Here is a 23,704-nt window from a genome sequence, read left to right as displayed (position 1 = left end):
ACACACATAAATCACAGCTTTTAAAATCTGCATTGTTCACATGCAGCATACATACTTGCGCATATGGGTATTTTTGACCGCAGGTCCGGCGTGACAGGGTGTGCATATCGTGCATTTGCATAGAGAGGCACATTTAGGGGGCGGCAGCTGCAGCACCCAGACATCAGGTGAGCTGGAGCACTGCAAGTGGCCGGGGGTGGAGTTGGTCCCGGGTAGTGTGTGCTGGGCCGGCAGTAGATAGCAAAATATTGATTTGGAGGGAGGGGGATTTGTGCTGCACTGGCACAGCTAGTATTAAAAAAAACTGCTTATCCACTGGCTGGAGATAAATCCGAGGCTTAGAAGGCCTTGGCAGAGGCAGAGAGAAGGGTCCCGACAGCTAGCTTTTTTTTTTTTTTTTTTAAATTGCAGCTCCATCCTGTTCTGTGCTGTGGCTGGCCCACCTGACCCCAGTGACCTCACAGCAGCCAATGGCAGTGCCACCAGCAAGGGGAGGGAGGGGTGTGTGTCCATAATTAATCTACAGGGAGACCAGCCAGCAGCAAGCAGAACGAGCAGCAGCAGCAGAGGCTTTGAAGTGGGGAGGATCTGGTCAGAAAAGGAAAGAAGCCTGCATCACTCTGCACTATGTCAGTCTGCCTGGGGCTGGGGGACGCAGCAAGCAGCAAAGAGGAAGAAGGCAGTAGAGCAGCAGGTTTGGGCAGAAGAGAGGGGCAGAGAACAGTGTCAGCCTTATTGGAGCTGGAAAAGGTAGCCTAAAGCAAACTAGGTATTGAGTTGAGGGAGGAAGAGGGCAGGGAAAAAACTGGGCAGGACATTGAGCTGAGGGAGGGGGCACAGGACAGGGAGCAAACTGGGCAAGGAATTGAGCAAAGGGAGGGAGCTCGGAACAGGGAGCAAACTGGGCAAGGAATTGAGCAGAGGGAGGGGTCATGGGGCAGGGAGCAAACCGCAAGGCATTGAGGGAGGGGGCAATGAGCAAATCTTGCAGGGCATTGAGAGAGGGAAAGGACGGGGCAAACTGCACAGGGCATTGAGCAGAGGGAGGGGCAGAGAAAAAAACTGAAGGGCATTGAGGGAGGGGGCAAAGGGCAAGGGAGCAAATTGCAGGGCATTGAGGGACACAGGGTGCAAAGAACAAACTGTGCAAGGTATTGAGTGGAGGGAAGGGGCATGTAGCAGGGAGCAAACTGGCTGGGCATTGAGCTTAGGGAGGGAGGGGAGCAAACTGGACATTGAGCCTGGGAATGGGAGGGGGGAGTAAGCTTGGAGGTGAGTCAGGGGAGGAAGAGTGAGCTGGGTAAGGGTTTGAGCCTGGGGAGATGAAATGAGGAGGGATGGCTGTGGGGTGTTTCAAGCTGGGTCGGATTTAAAATTAAGGTGCCCATAGGCAGAAAACCAAGGGTGGGAGATTTTGCCCCCAGAAATCAGCAGCAGGGGGAGTCCCAGTTTTGGAGCACCTTCAGAATTTGGTGCCTAAGGCACATGCCTATGTTGGTTATGCCTAACTCCGGCACTGGGTTCAAGTCTGATATAATTTAACGTACTGGGGGAATTCTGCATCTTTGAGTAGTAATTCAAATGCAATAGAGAAAACTAATTACTACTCAAAGGGAGTGATTGTATTGTGCATTGACAAATAAAGTCTGCAGAATTTTTAAATATTGATTGTGCACTGAATGTGCTGGAGGCTGGCTGGCTGTGAGGAGATAACATTTGTAATTTGTGGTCAACTATTCTGTATTTGGTGACAGTCTTTCTGTCTTCTGCCAAGTGTGATCCAGGCAAACTGGTGTATTCTGCTAGTGTGTAGGGATCTGTAGCAGTCATGTGCATTGTGATTTCCCAACAGGAGTATATTTTTGATTCAGAACCCAGTGTAATCTTTCCAGTGCTGCCCTTTCATAGGTAGAATTATTGCTGTGTGATTCCTGCGATTTAGTATTGCTATAGTACTGCAAGTCTGATATTTGCTACATATGACCTGAGTTTTTTGCAGGATTTTGTATTATTTCACAATGTGCCTGGTAGTGGAGGGAGTTTGTGTTACTGTTACTTAGACAACTCCAGAATTTGAATTTTGTTTTTGTATGTTGAGGTGTACAGGGAAATATCCTGCACTGTCCCCCTTGCTGGAGGTATGGGGAGAGAGCAGGCCGTGCAATTGCAGAGTGTGGCACACCCAATCCCACCAGCAGCAGAAGAAGTAAGAGGTGTGCCCGGCCCCGCAGTATTCAACACTTATGGTGCTAGCACTTTCCATATGCTCATCTCATGATGCAAGAGATGAGCACACAGGAAGTGCTAGCAATGTGAGTAGTGAATATCACAGGGCCGGCACAGAGGAGGAGCCACAGAACAGTTTCCATCTCTACTACAAATCTTGCTCTCCCCAACGATGGACACAAGGGGTAGCAGCAGCAGTGGAGGAGAAATAAAAGGTCCCATGGACCCTGCTTGCCTGGATGTGTGTGTGTGTGTGTGTGTGTGTGTGTGTGTGACTGAGAGGCTGCCTGGGTTGCCTGTGTGTGTGTGTGAATGGGAGCCTGCCTGGGATGGGTGAGTGTGCATGCATGCATAAATAGGAGTCTGTCTGGGATTTGGGTGGATGTGAATGGGAGCCTGCCTGGGATGGGTGAGTGTGCATGCATGCATAAATAGGAGTCTGTCTGGGATTTGGGTGGATGTGAATGGGAGCCTGCCTGGATTGTGTGTGCATATGAGTGAGAGAGAATGGGAGCCTGCCTGGGTTGTGTATGTGTGCATATTTGTGTGTAAAGCTATAAGGTTTACCTAGGGCAACTAATACTCTTGCACTAGCCATGGATTCCGGGGCAGGGGGTGAAGATCCAGGACTTGGGGAAGGTGTCAGTTTTTAAAGTTTATACCTGCCCACCCACAGCAACATATGGGGGTAGATTTTCAGAGCCCTGCTCGCCTAAATCCGCCCAAAACCGGGCGGATTTAGGCGAGCAGGGCCCTGCGCGCCGGGAAGCCTATTTTACATAGGCCTCCCGGCGCGCGCAGAGCCCCGGGACTCGCGTAAGTCCCGGGGTTTTCGGAGTGGGCGTGTCGGGAGGCGTGTCGGGGGGCGGGGCCGGATTGCGCGGCGTTTCGGGGGCGTGCCGGCAGCGTTTTGGGGGCGGGTACGGGGGCGTGGCTACGCCCCGGGGCGGTCCGGGGGCGTGGCCTCGCCCTCCGTACCCGCCCCCAGGTCGCGGCCCGGCGCGCAGGGGTCCCGCTCGCGCGCGGGGATTTACGCCTCCCTCTGGGAGGCGTAAATCCCCCGACAAAGGTAGGATCGGGGTTTAGAAAGGGCCGGGCGGGTGGGTTAGGTAGGGGAAGGGAGGGGAAGGTGAGGGGAGGGCAAAGGAAAGTTCCCTTCTAGGCCGCTCCGATTTCGGAGCGGCCTAGGAGGGAACGGGGGTAGGCTGCGCGGCTCGGCGCGCGCAGGCTATACGAAATCGATAGCCTTGCGCGCGCCGATCCAGGATTTTAGCCGATACGCGCGACTATGCGCGTATCTACTAAAATCCAGCGTACTTTTGTTTGCGCCTGGAGCGCAAACAAAAGTAGGCTGTTCGCGCTCGTTTGAAAATCTACCCCATAGTGTTGGCAATGCTAGGAAGAGCGGCCAGGAGAGCCCCGGGGAGATCAGAGGGGAACAAGGCCTACCTGGTCCAGCAATTCATCACTGCAAGTGGCCCCGGGCACAGCACTACAGATGCACTGAGAGTGCCCTCCACCCCCAGAAGGAGGAGGTGAGAAAGTCGTTGGTGCCGAGGCGATCAATTCACCCATAGCCCGCCCACCACCCGCCCACCCACAGCAACATACAGTGGCAGCAATGCCGGAAGGCGCTTGCGCTGTGAGGAGTGCGCACAAAGGAGCGCGACAAAGGAACCCGTCCCTTTGTGCACCCTGTGCACTCCTGAAGTACATTTCTATTGACTACTGGATCTAATACTACAATCATGGCTCATATGTGTCTCCTTGAGCCCACACTAGGACGGAGTCTGAAGGAGAACTAAGGAGTGCCTTGAACAAGAAGAAAAGACTGATCACAAACTTGGTCTACCAATCAATAAGTACTAATGCAACCACTATCTCTTCCTGTATAACCTTAACAGTGCTCCTATTAAATGTTCAGTCTATGTAAAAAAAAAATAAAAAATCCCATTGATTAATGACCTGTTAGAGGACCTACAGCCCACTATTTTTTGCATCTCTGAAACCTGGCTGACTGATAAAGATAATGTACTCCTAAACCAAATTTCCCACCCCAGCTATGAAATATTCCACTTTCCTAATCATAATCGAAAAGGTGGGGTTTATTAATAATCTGTAATAAAGAACTTAATCTAGTACCCAGCAAAGTGGAGACTAATCCATCCTATGAAGTGGCAATTTTAAAATCACATCAACTAAATATAGGACTGGTCTACTGTCCACCAGGTTTACTACAAAAAAAGTCTGCTCAGCACTTATTGAACTATTCACTAAAGTATTGCCAACACCAGAATTTATATTAATTGTAGGGGACTTTAACCTCCAGGTAGACAAAACACCGAGAACCGCAGCTTGTGGAATGATTTTAGAAGCAATGGAAACCCGGGATGGTCACAATTTGTCTCTATCTAGAGCCACTCATAAAGCGGGCCACATGCTAGACCTAATATTTGCCAATACAAATACCTGCCTAATCAACACCTCACACATGATATTGCCATGGTCTGATCACCAATTAATATAAGCGGACATAACACTCACAAACCAAATCCACAATAACATGCGGGCCGATACAGAAAACTTCGCGGGAGAGTGCCACTCTCCTGGGCGCGCGATCGAGTATTCAAATGAGGGCCCGCAGTAAAAGGAGGCACACTAGTGCGTCCCTAGCACCTCCTTTTTGACAGGAACGGCGGCTGTCAGTGGGTTTGACAGTCAACGCTCAATTTTGCCAGCGTCGGTTCTCAAGCCCGCTGACAGCTACAGGTTCGGAAAACGGACGCCGGCATAATTGAGCGTCTATCTTCCAACCCAGGGGCCGATTACAATTTTTTTTTTAATTTTTGATTTTTTTTTACATTTTTGGACCTCCGACTTAATATCGCTATGATATTAAGTCAGAGGGTGTACAGAAAAGCAGTTTTTTTCTGCTTTTCTGTACACTTTCCTGGTGCCGGAAGAAATTAATGCCATTCTTTGGGCAGGAGTTAATTTATGAAAGTAAAATGTGCGGCTTGGCTGCACATTTTACTTTCTGAATCGCGCGGGAATAACTAATAGGACCATCAACATGCATTTGCATGTTGCGGGCGCTATTAGATTCGGGGGGGGGGGGGGGTGGGGTTTGGCCACGCGTTTTCGACCCCTTACTGTATAAGGGGTAAAGTTAGCGCGTTGAAAACGCACGGCCAAACGTGGGCTAACAGTACACTCTGCCGGAGCGCACTGTACTGTATCGGCCTGATAGATAATAAGCTCACTTTTACCTTCAGGAAAAAGAGATAGATGTACTTGCAGAAGCAATAGATAAAAAAGATATATGAACTAAACCAAACCAATGCCACTTCGGCATTTGATTCCTGGGACAAGCTAATCAATGACATAGCTGAAAACCTCAGTCCGGTCCAGACAAAACCTATTAACAACAGAAGGAATAACTCCAAGCACAAGAAGCCATGTACAATGATGAATTAAGAAGCACTAAACAAAACCTAAGAAAATTAGAGCAACAATGGCGGAAAAGCCCATCTTCTGAATCACTAGGAAAAAAATCTTTCCTCTCAAAATACCATACACTAACCTATAAAGCAAAAAAAGAATACTATGCTAAACAACTTCACAGTTATATTTAATTCAAAACTGCTCAAGACTGTAAAAAATTGAATTAAAGACCCCGTCATCTTCCATCTCGAGAAACTACTTCACAAAGGCCTCATGCAATTAATATGCCACTATACTCAGACAAAATCAATAAGTTGAAAAAACAATTCACTATCAGTTCTCCAACAAAAATACCTGAAGATTCAAATGACATAGTTAAATGGTCCTCATTTGACAGAGTATCAAAACTGGAAATCAGTCAGATCATTGCTAAAATTAAACCTGCTGCTCACCCCCATGACCCAATATCAGCCAATTCCTTGAAACAAATACACCAAGTTATCACGCCAACAATCACAATCTTAATTAATCATTCACTATCAGAATTATACCACTTGAATTAAAATAAGCGGTAATAAAACTGATCTTAAAAAATAAGTCTGGCAGAACTGATGATTGGGACAACTATCGTCTAATATCCAACTTGCCATTTTTAGCAAAAGTTCTCGAGAAAGCAGTGTTAGCACAGTTTGTGAATCACCTGGAAGATCAAAATATTCTCTACACAAACCAATTCGGATTCAGGAAACATCACTCAACTGAGACATTACTAATATCATTAACAGACTCAGTAGTAAGAGGGCTTGAAACAGATGAATATTATTGCCTTGTGCTAATTGACTTAACAGCCACCTTTTACACTATAGACCATAACCTGTTACGCCATCAGATGAGATACATAGGGATTGACGGCATGGTTCACAGTTGGTTCATGTCATTCCTATCTAACAGAACATTCCAAGTCAAACTGGGAAACACACATCTAACACCTTCCAGTGTGATACAGGTTCCCACAAGGCTCAGCCCTTTCAGCACCACTATTCAACATCTACATGTTCCCACTGTGTAAATTACTAATAAATCTAGGAATAACGATTTACAATTCTACATACCATTCTCTAGATCTTTTAAAAACACAGCCTCGATACTATCTTCATAAATAAAAGCAATACAACAAGAACTAGCACAACTCAAACTGACATTAAACCCTAAAAAGACAGAAATCATCTGGCTGACTAGAAACATTGACAGTTAAACCACCTGCCCTAGACCTGGGTAATTTTCAAATTAATCCCTTTAATCAAGTACAGGATCTAGGTATACAGTTAGATGAGAACCTCAAAATGAAAATGCACATCGGTAAATTAATCAAAACAGATCTTTAAAAATGGTGCGGGCCATCCAGTGCTCCTACCATGTGACAGGGGCCGGCCAATGGCACGGATACCCTGTCATATGGTAAGGGCAAAGGGCCATCGGTGCCATTTTGATTAGTGGCAGCCAACGGCCTGGGAGCGGGAGATCGCTCCCGGGACCCCCACTGGACCACCAGGTACCTGTAAAAGGTTTTTGGGGGAGTCGGGAGGGTGGGGGAAGCTAAGGGATTAGTTTTAAAGGGTCGGTGTGGGTTTAGGGGTTATTTTTGTGTGCCATTTTTCCCGCCCTCCCCCAAAACAATAAGAGAACCCCCACGAGCAATATCGTGGGGTTTTTCTATCGTTTTGGGGAGCCCCCGATTTCTGACGATTTTGAAAATATCGACGATATTTTCAATCGTCCGAAGCCCGATTCACATCCCTAATTATGACTGCTGACCAGAAGAAGTTGGCATTCTTGGATGTGTCCATAAGTGTGACTGAGGGTTGCATTGAAACCACGGTCTTTAGAAAACTGAGTGATTGTAACAATTTGTCATTATCAAAGTCATCATCCAAAAACATTAAACGATGGATTTCTAGTTGGTCAATTTTTCAGATTAAGATGAATATGTTCTGAGTTAAATGAGTTTAAATAGTCAAAAATTTTGAGATTATGTTTAGAACGAGGGTATCCTCATAATGTTATTAAAAAAGCTTATTTGCATGCACAGTTTTTTGGTCAAGAATCTCTTTTAATGCAATATAAAAAAGATCATAAAGAATCTCATGGAATGACTTCTGTCACATGTATTTTGCCATATACAAATCAAACTAAGGATATAGTAATATCTATTTATCGGCATTGGCATGTGTTATCTATACATCAAGTCTTACAAGAAAAGCTTGTTTTTTCCAGGGAAAGAATTTGAGAGACTGGTTGGTGCATTCGTCTCTTCCTCCAAAGTTTAGTTATTTTGAACTTACTGGTCATTCCATTTATGGAGCATGTGAATTTTGTGAAACGGCATCATGGCTATACAGACATATATAGCAAAGTCTAATTTTTTCATTAAAAGGTAATTTAATGGGGGCCAGGCTGTGAATGAGAAGGGATAACAAAAACAGCAGTCCTGGTAAGGAGCTCTGTGAATAACTGAAACATCTATAGTTGCTAGTTGTAATCGCTGTGAGTGGGAGGAGTTTGAGAGACTCTTTGAATAACTTTGATACATCTAACGCTGACAGCTGAGATCACTGAGCGGGGGAGGAGAAGTGAAGGAACAACCAATCAGGAGCTCTGAAATGTCATCACCAGGGCCCGGGACCTTTAAATCCCGAGGCACGCTGGCGTTCTAGTGGGGCCAGGCTGTGAATGAGAAGGGAAAACAACAACAGCTGTCCTGGTAAGGAGCTCTGTGAATAACTTTGAAACATCTATAGTTTCCAGTTGAAATTGCTGTGAGTGGGAGGAGTTTGAGAGACTCTTTGAATAACTTTGATACATCTATCGCTGCCAGCTGAGATCGCTGTGAGTGGGAGGAGTTTGATTGACTCTGTGAATAACTTTCATACATCTAATGCTGCCAGCTGAGATCACTGACAGGCCAAGACAGTACAGTGCGCTCCGGCGGAGCACACTGTTAGCCCGTGTTTGGCCGTGTGTTTTTGATGTGCTATTTTTACCCCTTATACAATAAGGGGTAATAGTGCATCGAAAATGCGCGGCCAACCCCACCGAAACTAATAGCGCCCGCAACATGCCAAATGCATGTTGATGGCCCTATTAGTTATTCCCGCGCGATACAGAAAGTAAAATGTGCAGTCAAGCCGCACATTTTACTTTCAGAAATTAACGCCTGCCCAAAGGCTGGCGTTAATTTCTGCCGGCACTGGGAAAGTGTACAGAAAAGCAGAAAAAACTGCTTTTCTGTACAACCTCCGACTTAATATCCTAGCGAAATTGTCGGAGGCCCCAAAATTTTAAAAAAATCAAAAATTTAAAAAAAAAATGTTAAATCGGCTGGCGGACCACGGGTTGAAAGACGGACTCTTAATTATGCCGGCGTCCATTTTCCGAACCTGTGGCTGTCAGCGGGTTCGAGAAACAATGCCGGTAAAATTGAGCGTCGGCTGTCAAACCTGCTGACAGCCACCGCTCCTGTCAAAAAGGAGGCGCTAGGGACGCGCTACTGTCCCTAGCACCTCCTTTTACTGTGGGCCCTCATTTGCATACTGGATTGCGTGCCCAGGAGAGTGGCCTGGGCATGCGTTGGGAGAGCGGGTGCTCGCCTCGGAGCTCCGACTCTCCCGCAAATTTTACTGTATCGGCCCGTGAGAGGGGGAGGAGAAGTGAAGGAACAACCAGTCAGGAGCTCTGAAATGTCATCACCAGGGCCCGGGACTTTTAAATCCCGAGGCATGCCGGCTCGCAGCAGATGCCGGCGTGCTGCCTAAGCCACACGCTCCGAAGGGGCGCGCGGCTTAGATCAGCTTTGACCGCAACTGAAAGGGGACAGATTTGGAAATCTACTCTCTGGATGGGATGGAAAAGAAAAGTGAGGTTTGCTACCTCTTCTCCTGTAATAGCCATAAAAGGCCTCATGGACGCCCATGTTAATCGGCAGGGAATGCCAGTAATAGATAGTTTGCGAAGCATGTCGGATGTTTCACTAAGTCCAGGCAATGGGCCTACTCCATCGCAACCACGAGAAGCTACGAAGGAAGTACTACAAGTTGAGGACCTCCCGGTGAATGCGAGTGGACTTGTGCCGCAACAGGCACTGGTAGAGAAGGCCTCAACCCCCTGCCATGAGACGGGGGAGGAAAATATCGTAGTTAACATTGGCAACTCCTATCTGGCAGCTGTGGATCCGGCTAATGTGAATCTTAGTGATTTGTGGAGAGTATTAGTCAAACTAGATTCTAATTTAATTCAAGTTAACTCTTCTCTTACATCTTTAGTGAATGTGAATAAGATGTCTATAGTAAATCAAGGTAATAGATTGAGTGAGGTAGAAACATCATTGAAAGAGATGTCTGCTAAAATTGAAAATATACAAAATTTGGAAAGCACGTTTATTAGGGATAGTAAGATGTTACATACGGAACTGGAAAATATGGAAAATCTATTATGGATGAAAAACGAGAATAGTTAATTTTCCTATTACAAAATTACTCTCTCCTAATGAATGCTATTGAAATATCTAAGAGAAATATTGATGTATGAGGATAGGGAAATACCATCTACCGTATTTTCTGGTGTATAAGACGAATTTTTAACCCCTGGAAATCTTCTCAAAAGTCGGGGGTCGTCTTATACGCTGGGTATCGTCTTATAGGGTGTATACCGTAGTTGTCGCCAGTAATCCAAAGTTATAGTATCTGGTGCATTCCCCGCGCCTCGCTCCTCGAGTCACTCCCCCGGATGCTGTAAAAGCAAGTCTCTTTTGCCCAACAACGGCCAATCGGGGAGCGAGAGAGTGCAGAATGAACTTTTTTACTGAACTTTTTTACTGCATCCGGTGAGTCACTCTCTCCCCTCACCGGATGCTGTAAAAATGTTTTTTTTTTTTTTAAAGTGTGAATAGTCAAGCATTTATTTTCAATCATTCCAGCGATTAAAGCTAAAGAAAAGTCTACACTGCAGCAAAGTTCAGGATTTAGCACCTTAGAAGAAAAAATTTGCTTTGGTTTCAGAGCTTTAAGACAAAGTAACTTGGCAATACCAGTGGCGTGACAACTAAGGGACAAGAAGGTGAAATGAACAGTTCATCTGGTTCATGTAATCTGGCTTCACATTTTTAAGATTGGTATGAAAAGAAAGATGCTTGCTACTTACATGAGTGTATAAGATATGTACCGGTAGTTGAAGATATGAAATTGAAAACAATCAGTAAGATGCAATTTCATTTTCTACAAAAAAAACCAAAAAAGTTCATTCTCCGCTCCCTCGCTCCTCGATTGGCCGGTGCTGGGCAAAAGGGGCTTGCCGAAGCAAGCCCCTTTTGCCCAGCACCGACCAATCGGGCAGCGAGCCTTCGCTCCTCGAGTCACTCCGTCCCCTCACCGGATGCAGTAAAAAAGTTCATTCTGAGCTCCCTCGCTCCCCGATTGGCCGGTGCTGGGCAAAAGGGGCTTGCCGAAGCAAGCCCCTTTTGCCCAGTACCGGCCAATCGGGCAGCGCTCCCTCACTCCTCGAGTCACTCCCTCCTGCTGTAAATGTTGGAATGCGTTGGAAGAGGGGTAGTCTTATACGGCGAGTATATCCCAAACTCTATATTTTAACTGGAAAAGTTGGGGGTCGTCTTATACGCCCAGTCGTCTTATATGCCGGATCTAAAATATATTATTTTGCAGGGAAACCCAATAAGAAATTGGATATAGTCACAACTACTGTTGAAGATAACACTATTGGTATTTCAACTTTTCTTGAGGAGTCAATAGACATCATAAATAGAAGGACAACACTTTTTGTGTCATTCAATTTAGAGAAAGAAAAAGAGTGGGAACACTGAGAGGAGAGGATCACCTTGCTGGTGGCTGAAAGGAAGTTTTTGCTTGGGACATTGTCTTTTTTTAAAGTATTGGGGCAAAGTTAACTATTTGGGAATATTATTTAGTGTGTTTGTGCCTTTAATAGTCAGAATTTGAAAGGCAGTGAATAAACAAGTTAGACTGTTTGTATTTTTAAATAGTCAGTCAATAAGGTAGCTAGTAAGCAGTAGGTAGTGTGTTTATTTTTAAAAGTCTGCAGAACTGAGTGTTCTGCAGACTTTTAAAGAACTGAGTGTTTGTATTGAAAAAAAAACAACCACAAAAAGTAGCCAGAAGCTAGAAATAAGCTAAGAGCAGTGTATACCTAAATAAAAAAGTTGAATAGTTCAGCTCAGTTACTCACCTTGGAAAGGTGTTGAGGTAGTGTGATTGGGTTTGAATAGGGACCAACATTTGTTAATCAAGAGAGCAGTGAGTCACTCTGGCTGACTAAGTGTTAAGGTTGTGTGATGTGAATAGGTACCATTCTTTGTTAATCAGCACAGCAGTGAGTCACTCAGGAAAACTAACTGAAGTGTACATCTCCTAAGGGATTGTTTTGCACTAATTTACCTTAGAAGCACATTATATATTACAAGGGAAGTGTTAAGGTTGTGTGTTTTATTTGATTAGGTAACATTCTTTGTTAATCAGCACAGCAGTGAGTTACTCAGGAAAACTAACTGAAGTGTAAATCTCTAAAGGAACTGTTTTGTACTAATTTACCTTAGAAGCACATTATAAATTAGAAGGGAAGAGCTCAGAAACCCACATTCCAGTGGGAACACTGAGAGGAGAGGATCACCTTGCAGGTGGCTGAAAGGAATCAGTAAGTTTTTGCTTGGGACATTGTCTTTTTGTAAAGTATTGGGGCAAAGTTAACTATTTGGGAATATTATTTAGTGTGTTTGTGTGTTTGTGTTATACTTGTGGACCCTTGGGCTGGTTGGGACTGAGGATGGTGTGCTGTGCGGTCTGCAGCAAGGTTCCCAACCAGGAGGCGGTTTGGAGAGTTGAAGTGCTTTGAGATGCTGGACCATGGAGGAGTCCTGTGCGACCAAGAACTCTGTACCCACTGGGAGGATGGCAGGCGTTGGACCCTGGTAGTCAAAGATTCTTCGCCCTGGAGACCGGTACTTCCCCGGGAGGAGCCCTTAGGAGTCCAGCCGCTGGGACTTGTGGAGATTCACCCTGGAAGCCGAAGTTCCCCCAGGAGGGGCCCATAGGGACACGGCCACTGGGACTTAGGCGACTCCCCGACGGTGGAAGATGGTCCGGATGCAGGCGCCTCCTGCAGGTCGTGGGTTCCGGACGGCTGGCGCCTCCAGCAGGTCGTAGGTTATCCAGAAGTCAGTCCAGGAGTCTGAATCCAAAGAGTTGTCCGCAGCCAGTCCAGGGGTCGAAGTCCAGCGAGCGGTCCAAAGCCAATCCAGGGGTCAAAGTCCAGCGAGCGGTCCAAAGCCAATCCAGGGGTCGAAGTCCAAAAGAAGCAATCCAGCAAGGAGGGCAAGGCAGAAGTGGGACGAAGAGAGAGAACCAGGAACACAGCTACAGCAGGCCGAAGACCAGGAACCTTGTTGCAAGGCACAGAAGAGAGCTAGTTGCAGGGTACTTGTACCCTGAGGGTGTCTGACGTCATTCTCAGCCCAGCAGAGGCATTTCCTGCGCTGGCCCCTTTAAATGGGGCTCCTCCCCGCTCGCGCGCGTCAGGGAGCGGGGCCAGCCGCGTCGGAGCGTTGGCGTCTCTCCCGAGGAGGGAGAGACGCGCTGGAAGGTCTGCAGGCCCGGGGCCTGGTGGGAACAAGCCGGGGAAGACTCGAAGCGGCCCGGGCCGCTCCCGAGGTAGGTGGAGGGACCGGGGTACGGCCCGGGACTGCAACAGTTTGTGCCTTTAATAGTCAGAAACGCAGTGAATAAACAAGTTAGACTGTATTTTTAAATAGTCAGTCAATAAGGTAGCTAGTAAGTAGTAGGTATTGTGTTTATTTTTAAAAGTCTGCAGAACAGAGTGTTCTGCAAACTTTTAAAGAACTGAGTGTTTGTATTTAATACAAACTGAGTGTTTGTATTGAAAACCCCCCCCCACAAAAAGTAGCTAGAAGCTAGAAATAAGCTAGAAGCAGTGTATACCTAAGTAAAAAAGTTGAATAGTTCAGCTCAGTTACTCACCTTGGAAAGGTGTTGAGGTAGTGTGATTGGGTTTGAATAGGGACCAACATTTGTTAATCAAGAGAGCAGTGAATCACTCTGACTGACTAACTGAAATTAGGTGCAGCAGGAAAGGATCCTGTAGCAAGGACCTGCTCTCCAGGTGTTGCATTGTCCTTTCGCATTGAGGATATCTCCCCAAGGCCTACTGCCCAGGAGGGAAGGGTTAGGTTGGTGATTCAATTATTAGGAATGTAGATAGCTGGGTGGCTGGTGGGCGTGAGGATCGCCTGGTAACATGCCTACCTGGTGCGAAGGTGGCGGACCTCACGCGTCACCTAGATAGGATTTTAGACAGTGCTGGGGAGGAGCCGGCTGTCATGGTACATGTGGGCACCAACGACATAGGAAAATGTGGGAGGGAGGTTCTGGAAGCCAAATTTAGGCTCTTAGGTAGAAAGCTTAAATCCAGAACCTCCAGGGTAGCATTCTCTGAAACGCTCCCTGTTCCACGCGCAGGTCACCAGAGGCAGGCAGAGCTCCGTAGTCTCAATGCGTGGATGAGACGATGGTGCAAGGAAGAGGGATTCAGTTTTGTTAGGAACTGGGGAACCTTTTGGGGAAGGGGGACTCTCTTCCGAAGGGATGGGCTCCACCTTAACCAGGGTGGAACCAGACTGCTGGCGCTAACCTTTAAAAAGGAGATAGAGCAGCTTTTAAACTAGAACAAAAGGGAAAGCCGACAGTCGCTCAGCAGCGCATGGTTCGGAGAGAGGTATCTTCAAAGGATACTAATGATGCATTAGAACTAGGGCATCCCGACAGTGAGGTTCCAATAATTAGAAAAATAGTCCAAGTGCCTGTAACTAAAAACTCACCTGAGCTAAAAAATTCTAACTTATCCCTATCAATTAAAAAGCAGAATGAAAATACAAACAAAAAACAAACTTTGAAATGTTTGTATGCTAATGCCAGAAGTCTAAGAAGTAAGATGGGAGAATTAGAATGTATAGCAGTGAATGATGACATGGACTTAATTGGCATCTCAGAGACATGGTGGAAAGAGGATAACCAATGGGACAGTGCTATACCAGGGTACAAATTATATCGCAATGACAGAGAGGAGCACCCAGGAGGAGGTGTGGCGCTTTATGTCCGGGATGGCATAGAGTCCAACAGGATAAATATCCTGCATGAGACTAAATACAAAACGTAAGAACATAAGAACATAAGAAAATGCCATGCTGGGTCAGACCAAGGGTCCATCAAGCCCAGCATCCTGTTTCCAACAGATGCCAAAACCAGGCCACAAGAACCTGGCAATTACCCAAACACTAAGAAGATCCCATGCTACTGATGCAATTAATTCATCAACCTACACCAATACAAGGGACCACTTGTGCTCTGGTGTTACTTATGTACGGTGGCTATGTTAAAGGACAGCCCATTTGGTGGGTGCCCTTGTCTTTCGCCCCGTCTATTATTCTTTATTATCTCAATTTATTGTAAATCCTTTTTTTTAATTTTCTGCAACGTCAGTCATTTTCATGAAAAACCCCAATTGCCCGTTTTCCGAGGCGACCCGCTATTGATGTGTATATACTTATCGAGGCAACCGTCTCAGCTTCTTCTCACGGGTACGCATCTGCTAGCCCGACATGGGCCATGTTTCGGCACCTCCGTGCCTGCTTCAGGGGCTACGGGTGGGGTAGTGCTGTGTCCTAGCAGGTACACAGTAGCTGTTTGCGTTTCCAATTATGTGATGACCATACTTCTGCGTGGACGGCGCCAACTCTTCCAGTCCGGAAGAGTTGGCGCCGTCCACGCGTGGACGGCGCCAACTCTTCCGGACTGGAAGAGTTGGCGCCGTCCACGCAGAAGTATGGTCATCACATAATTGGAAACGCAAACAGCTACTGTGTACCTGCTAGGACACAGCACTACCCCACCCGTAGCCCCTGAAGCAGGCACGGAGGTGCCGAAACATGGCCCATGTCGGGCTAGCAGACGCGTACCCGTGAGATGAAGCTGAGACGGTTGCCTCGATAAGTATATACACATCAATAGCGGGTCGCCTCGGAAAACGGGCAATTGGGGTTTTTCATGAAAATGACTGACGTTGCAGAAAATTAAAAAAAAGGATTTACAATAAATTGAGATAATAAAGAATAATAGACGGGGCGAAAGACAAGGGCACCCACCAAATGGGCTGTCCTTTAACATAGCTACCGTACATAAGTAACACCAGAGCACAAGTGGTCCCTTGTATTGGTGTAGGTTGATGAATTACTATTGGAGGGAAGAGGTTGGTTGATGTACACTGATGCAATTAATAGCAGTGGCTATTCCCTAGTATAATTGATTAATAGCCATTAATGGACTTCTCCAAGAACTTATCCAAACCTTTTTTGAACCCAGCTACACTAACTGCACTAACCACATCCTCTGGCAACAAATTCCAGAGCTTTATTGTGCGATGAGTGAAAAAGAATTTTCTCCGATTAGTCTTAAATGTGCTACTTGCTAACTTCATGGAATGCCCCCTAGTCCTTCTATTATTTGAAAGTGAAAATAACCGAGTCACATCTACTCGTTCAAGATCTCTCATGATCTTATAGACCTCTATCATATCCCCCATCAGCCGTCTCTTCTCCAAGCTGAAGAGCCCCAACCTCTTCAGCCTTTCCTCATAGGGAAACTGTTCCATCCCCTTTATCATTTTGGTTGCCCTTCTCTGTACCTTCTCCATTGCAACTATATCTTTTTTGAGATGCGGCGACCAGAATTGTACACAGTATTCAAGGTATGGTCTCACCATGGAGCGATATAGAGGCATTATGACATTTTCCGTTCTATTAACCATTCCCTTCCTAATAATTCCTAACATTCTATTTGCTTTTTTGACTGCTGCAGCACACTGAGCTGACGATTTTAAAGTATTATCCACTATGATGCCTAGATCTTTTTCATGGGTGGTAGCTCCTAATATGGAACCTAACATTGTGTAACTACAGCAACGGTTATTTTTCCCTATATGCAAAACCTTGCACTTGTCCACATTAAATCTCATCTGCCATTTGGATGCCCAATCTTCAAGACTTGCAAGGTTCTCCTGCAATGTATCACAGTCTGCTTGTGATTTAACTACTCTGAATAATTTTGTATCATCTGCAAATTTGATAACCTCACTCGTCGTATTCCTTTCCAGGTCATTTATATATATATTGAAAAGCACCGGTCCAAGTACAGATCCCTGAGGCACTCCACTGTTTACCCTTTTCCACTGAGAAAATTGACCATTTAATCCTACTCTCTGTTTCCTGTCTTTCAACCAGTTTGTAATCCACAAAAGGACATCGCCTTCTATCCCATGACTTTTTAGTTGTTTCATGATGTACTGCGAATATGTACTCTGCTTATAAAATACATGAGTGCACACATATTTTCTGCACCTGCCCCAAAACACCTGTAAATCGCTCTGTTTTGCCATACTTTTCCACATGACAAAAGTATGTGAACACTTACCAGCTTCTGAAAATTTGCTTGGCTCACACAAAGGATACTTATATGTGTATATGCACATTGAAAATTCAATCTATAAATGAGAACATGATTGACACATTGGGAAAATGTTGGCACAGAGCTCCAGTAATCACATTAGTCCTGGAAAAACTGGATTCTTTCAAAATGTATTTATTTGACATTAGCTCATGCCTTTTGAATGGTAGCTCAAGGCAAGTCAGGTGCAGTAGGTACTGTATACAGTAGTTGTGCTTTCTTTAATTGGACCGTTATAATATTTATCCAAAGATATTACTCAGTATTAGCTTTCAAAACCACATAGGTCCCTTTAGTAGATTTGACCACATCAGATTGTAAGATGTGTCTTATATGGTCTTGAATGTTAATTATGGTGAACAGTGATGAAAGCAATAGAATTTTTCCCTGACAGATGACTTGTTGACTTGTGTACATGAGCAGCTTCTAAAAATAAGACTCATTGTCTGTGCACTCTCATACGCACTGATGTAAACATTGCTTTTCTCTATCATAGCATTGACTGCATGCTCAAACATTTTGTCCCTCTTTCCCTATGTACATGAAATCTTTATAGACTGTGATGCCTCTTATTGCACCCATATGGATGCTAGAATGTCCTCTTTACTTAAAATTCTCGATTCTGGGTGCCATAGGGAAGTTCATCTTGATACTTGACCAGTATGCTCTGGAATGCATGAAAAGAAGGCTGCTTTTAAATTATTTGCAGGGGAAACCCTTTATTGAATTCTAGAAACAATTACTACCTCTATTTGCAAAGCTTTATGGCTCTCACAAATGTAAATTTATTTTAACCCTAAACTCTACATATCGTTTTGGTTAAAACAACCAAGGAACTACTGTGATTGGGAGATACATTTCAATTAATTCTCCTTCCACTGTCTTATCGCTTTTTCATCAGAGCCTTTTATTCTGTTAAAATTAACAATTATGCAGCTGATGGCCGGGGAAATCCACAAGGGGGATCTGGAAAGGGCCTCAGATAACACAACATGTATAAATCATTCAGGAGAACAATTCATGAAAGAAAAGTTATCTGTGTTTTGGATGACATTGGAAGAGCTTAAATAGGAGTCAGTTGGAAGAAGGGACATTTCACCCTATTGTCCAGCTCTTCTTTTTTTTTATTGTGTTGTAATATACATTTTCAAAATTAATTAACCATTAATGGCAAGATAAATGCCTCCTCCTTGTGTGGTAGAAATCCTGGCCTCAGTGGTGAGAGATGATTTCACATGAGCAGCGCTCTTAGAGAAAGCTGTTGCCAGATAAGGTGGTAACTGTACTTTGAAGAGAAACAATGGGGACTGACAGACAAGCCAGTGTTTACCAGACTGAATAGAGGGTTTGCAGGTTTCCACTCACCGATCACTTACAAAGGCACAGTGATTCAAGGCTGGAGTGATGTTTCACAGCCTGTATCAGTAACAAAAGAGTGACCATGTCAGAATATAATAACATAGTATGACATTTTTTTCCCAGGCATTTCTGGATAACATTTACCTTTTATAATGCGCTTTCAAATATATTTCTGAAAATGGTGTCCTATTTAAACTCTGCAATTCATAAAATTGCTCCACATTTTGCAATTTTTAATGCTCTGTTGGAAAGATGATCATTGATATCATTATCACGTGGTACAGTATGGTTAAGCAATAATGGATGGGGCAAGAGCCCTACTGACATACTGTCACACCAATGCTTTTTTGGGAAGCCTACTGGTTTGGTAGTGCTATTTAACCTGCTGTTAAGTCTGTTTACTATGCATTTTTACTATAGACACAAAATGGGAAAACTCTGATACATGAGGCTCTAAATGCTATATCAGGGGAATTTTCAATAGCCCATGTAGCTGCAAAGTAGAGGAGTCTTTTTGTATCCGCAGACCTTATAGCTAATTGCCTAAAAGATGCATGCATTTAAAGTACCCATGTATTTTGCACCTGCTGCAACTGTGAGTGGAGGAACGGGACAAATCCTTACATAAAGTTTTGAAAATCAAATTGGCATATTCCTCCCCTGACTTAAATAGCCTCCCAGGAACACCTATTTTTTTAAATGCATTTCAAATAATGTACTGTATATCCATTTGAGGAAAATAAAGGAAATACATTCATTTTGTTTTGCTTCTTTATGCGTGTACATTTTTAATTCACGTAGAATCGCATGCATGTACTCAACTGCATGGTGCATAAAATGCATTTTACGCATATAACAAAATGAAACAACATGAAATTTTAAAATGCAATGAACCTTGCCCCCCCCCCCCATGAATAATGAAATAAATAAAGCTTTTTCTGTGCCTATCCCTATAAAACAGTGTTTAACCCATAGAAGTGGGCTTTTAAAAATTTGCCTGCCTGATATGCGAGTAAACTTGCACTCATATATCCTGTTTGCGCATAATTTTACCCTGATGGAGTGAAAGTGTTCCTGAGGGCGGAATTGGGGAGGGGTTTGGACTTAAGCATGTAAGTTTGAAAATTCAAAAGTTTGTATGTACATTCTCACAAATAATTCCCATACACTAAGTAGCAGATGAAACTGTGTGCAGGTACATTGGTTGGGAAACTTTTCAAAGTGGACTTATGTGTAGTGGTCATGATGGAGGGAGCGCTAGGGGGCGCTCCCCAATGCGGGACTAGGAGTGTGTGCCCTTGCACTGAGATGTCCCTGCTGGGAAGACTGGAGATCCTGACCCTCTACCAGACCTGCACACTTCTGTGAGACCTCCAACGCAATGGTGGTCTCTGAATGGTCCTCCGACCGTTCCAAGCCCTTTCAGACTGCCGCTGGGAACCGGCGAGAAGCAGTAGGCTGGACAGAGGTCAAGGCGGTCGAAGACATCTGACACAGGATGAAGACTCAGGCATGGCAAGACATGGTTAGGCAAGGCAAGGCATGGCAAGACATGGCAAGGCAGACGAAGACTCAGGCTAGGCAAGACAGATGAAGACTCAAGCTTGACAAGGTAGGCGAAGACTCTAGGGCCAATGCTGAAGGGTGCCCTCCACAGGCACGGACCACACCTTGGATAGGCAAGACAGAGTTCATTCGAGGATGGAGGCAAGGGCAGAAGCAGGGACAAGAACCCCGAAGACCCGATCAGAACCCCAGGCTCGACATGCAGAACTCAGAGCGGAGGCTCGGAGACAGACCAGAACCGAGGCTGGAACCAGGAGCAAATGAAAGGTCCCAGAGACTTGTGCTGCCAATCAGGAAGCAGGTCAGGAACAGGAACAAGGCAGGACAGACAAGAGATGAGATGACTCCATGGCACCGTCGGATGGAAAGACCTACCAGCACCCTACACACCTCAGCAGGGGTGGTCATGGACCACGAGGGATGGCTGGTCATGGACCACGAGGGATGGGTCAGAGTGGAGCTGAGGGCATCTGAACGTCAGGAACAGGCGGACATCAAGACATCAGGAACAGGTGAACATTTGGACATCAGGAACAGGCGGACATCAGGACATCAGGAACAGGTGAACAACTTGGAAACATGGACATCAAGGAAACATCAAGACATCAGTGCAGAGACCGGAACACGGAATGAAGAGGGATCCCACATAGAACATAGTGCCTAGCAGAAGCTGAAGACAAGGAGTCCTTAGGAGGACTTGCTCCTTTTGAAGGTGATGAAGGAATGACCTGAAGAGCCTTTTGTAGGCAGAAGAGGCGGATCCAGGAAGAGAGGTCATCCAGGGCCCACTCCCTCACTGGCCCTACAAGAAGGGCAGAGAGAGAAGCAGCAGGACCCTGTACAGCGGCCCTGCTGTGAGAGGAGGAGCCGGAGCTGGGCCGTGCAGGCCCCAACATTGGAGGCGGCATCCTCCCGCTGAAGAGGAGGTCCAAGGGCAACTCCTGCAGCAAGAAGACTCCGGGGACTGCGGCCTCCGGACCGCGCTGCAGCTGATGACATCAGCGGCTCTGGCCATGGAGAAAGGAGGCTGGTTTGCGGCGGCGGCACCTCACCACACTGGAACTTCGGGGGTAGCTCCAAGCCGCGAAGAATGCAGGCATCAGCAGGGATGGCCTCCCTGCCATCCAAGGACCCCGGCAGAGTCTCCATGCCATGAGAAGAGCAGGCAGCAGCCTCTGGGCCGTGCAGAAGGACACAGCGCAGCTCCGGCCACGAGGGAGAGCCCTAGCACTGCTCCTGCCACGCTGGCCCGACGGCGGTCTCCTGCCGCCACAGGGAACCCCGGCACGGCTCCCGCTGAGCCGGCAAGATGGCAGCCCAGGCCGCAAAGACTTTGGCAAAGGGCATCAATAACAGTGGCATGAACAGCCCGAGCCACCACAAAACCAGCAAAGCAGCACCAACAGTGGGACGAACATCCCAAGGAACCATGAGAGAAGAAAGAACAAAAAGTGGTACAAAAATGCCAAGGCACCGATAGAGGGTCAAAGCATCACCGACAATGGCATGAATACCCCAAAGTACCGTGAGAGGGGCAAAGCCCACCAACAATAGTGGCATGAAGACACCGGCACCAAAAGAGAGGCAAAGTGATACCAACAGTGGTATAAATATCTCAAGAGACCATAAGAGGGGCACCAAGGGCCGGATTTTCAAAGGGTTATGCGCGTAAATCCGGAGGATTTACACACGTAACTGAGCTTACGCGTGCCGGGCCTATTTTCAAAAGACCCGGCGACGTGCATAAAGCCCCAGGATGTGTGTAAGTCCCGGGGCTTTTACTAAAGGGGCGGGGTGTGGGCAGGTGGGGCGGTCCGGTGGCGGGGGCGGGGGTCTTAGGCTCCAGGTACAGCGGCCATTTGCTGCTGTGCCAGGTATCGCATGCCAGCAGTTGGCTGGCATGCGCAACTTACTTCAGCCCTTGTCCTGGCAATCCTTTGCTTTTGCATACACACTGCTCCATTCCTCAGGCTTCTGATGCTACTCTTGCTCAATCTAGAGGTACACCCTAGGGGTTTTACAGGTACTCTTCTTGCTGCGTAGTTCCTACCATTTCACTTTTGGAATCTTAGGGTGCTCCCTCCACTGTTCCAGCTGTCTTTGAGGTTCTTTCCAAATCTCCTTCCCCTAGGTACTTGATGATTGGCCATCCATTACTTTGCTTGCTTGCTGTACCACTCCTCGGATTTTTGATACTGTTCTTCCTCTGTAGCAATCTCTTGCTCTTACCCTGGCCATCCATTGCTTTGCATGCTTGCTGCACCACTCCTCAGGCCCTCCGTCCCACTCCAGGTACCACTCGACCTGTACTATTTCATAGAAGCTTATGCTACTAGTAGATCAGCTAAGTAGCCGTAGCTCTGACTGGGACAAGCGTCCACCATTTCAGCTGTCTATGAGGTTTTTTCCAGTTCCCCATCACCTGTGGTACACGGTGATCGATATTCCCTCTAATTTTGAAAGACTACATGGGCAAAAATTTCTCTTTGAACAACTTTTAATTAGCCAAGTTGAAATTTGTGCACTACAAGCCAGTATAATGCAAATAATATCGGGATTTCTTGTGCATGCTGTGTTTCCTGTGTGCATGGGATTCATAAACTGTGTGCACGCACACATGCACACAGCTTAGAGGGAACACTGGTCCCAGTACCAGTCCCTGTAGTACTCCACTAACAATCTTTCTCCATTTAGACAAGTGACTATTTACAGTGCATTCAGAAAGTATTCAGACCCCTTCACTGTTTCCACATTTTGTTACGTTACAGCCTTATACTGAAATGGATAATATGCATTTTTTCCCTCCTCAGTTTACACACAATACCCCATAATGACAAAGCAAAATAACATTTGTAGAAATTTGTGTAAATTAATTTTAAAAAACAAACTGAAATATCACATTTACATAAGTATTCAGACCCTTTGCTTTGACACTCAAAGTTGAGCTCAGGTGCATCCTGTTTCCATTGATCATTCTTGAGTTGTTTCTCCAACTTGATTGGAGTCTACCTGTGGTAAATTCAATTGACTGGACATGATTTGGAAAGGCACATACCAGTCTATATAAGATCCTACAGTTGACAGTGCATGTCAAAGCAAAATCAAAGCCATGAAGTGTGGTGAATTTTCTAGATTTCAGGCGTTGAAATCCCTTTTAGGTTATTCTGTCATCATAAAGAATGGAACTGCACTTTTAGGCCTAGCTAGTAACAGCTATAAGGCAGAAGTACTAAAAATGACCTAACTACAGCATGCTAGGAATATATATTTATATAATCTTTAGTAGAAAAAGCATGACCATATAGGGAGGAAATTAAAGTTATTTACTCCAAAAAGTAATGGTCATTTCTTAGAAAAAAATATAAGCTTATGCATAAGTATTAGTTACATTGAATTAAGTATTAGGTACTTGGAATTTAATGCATATTGATGAAATGCCATTAATATTCATGTAGAGTATGATATACTGACCATTGATTTGTCCAGTGCTTGTTATCACGATCCTACAATCA

Source organism: Rhinatrema bivittatum, chromosome 5 (assembly GCF_901001135.1).
Source record: "Rhinatrema bivittatum chromosome 5, aRhiBiv1.1, whole genome shotgun sequence".
In the NCBI taxonomy this organism is placed as follows: domain Eukaryota; kingdom Metazoa; phylum Chordata; class Amphibia; order Gymnophiona; family Rhinatrematidae; genus Rhinatrema; species Rhinatrema bivittatum.
Note: the sequence above shows the minus strand (reverse complement) of the source record.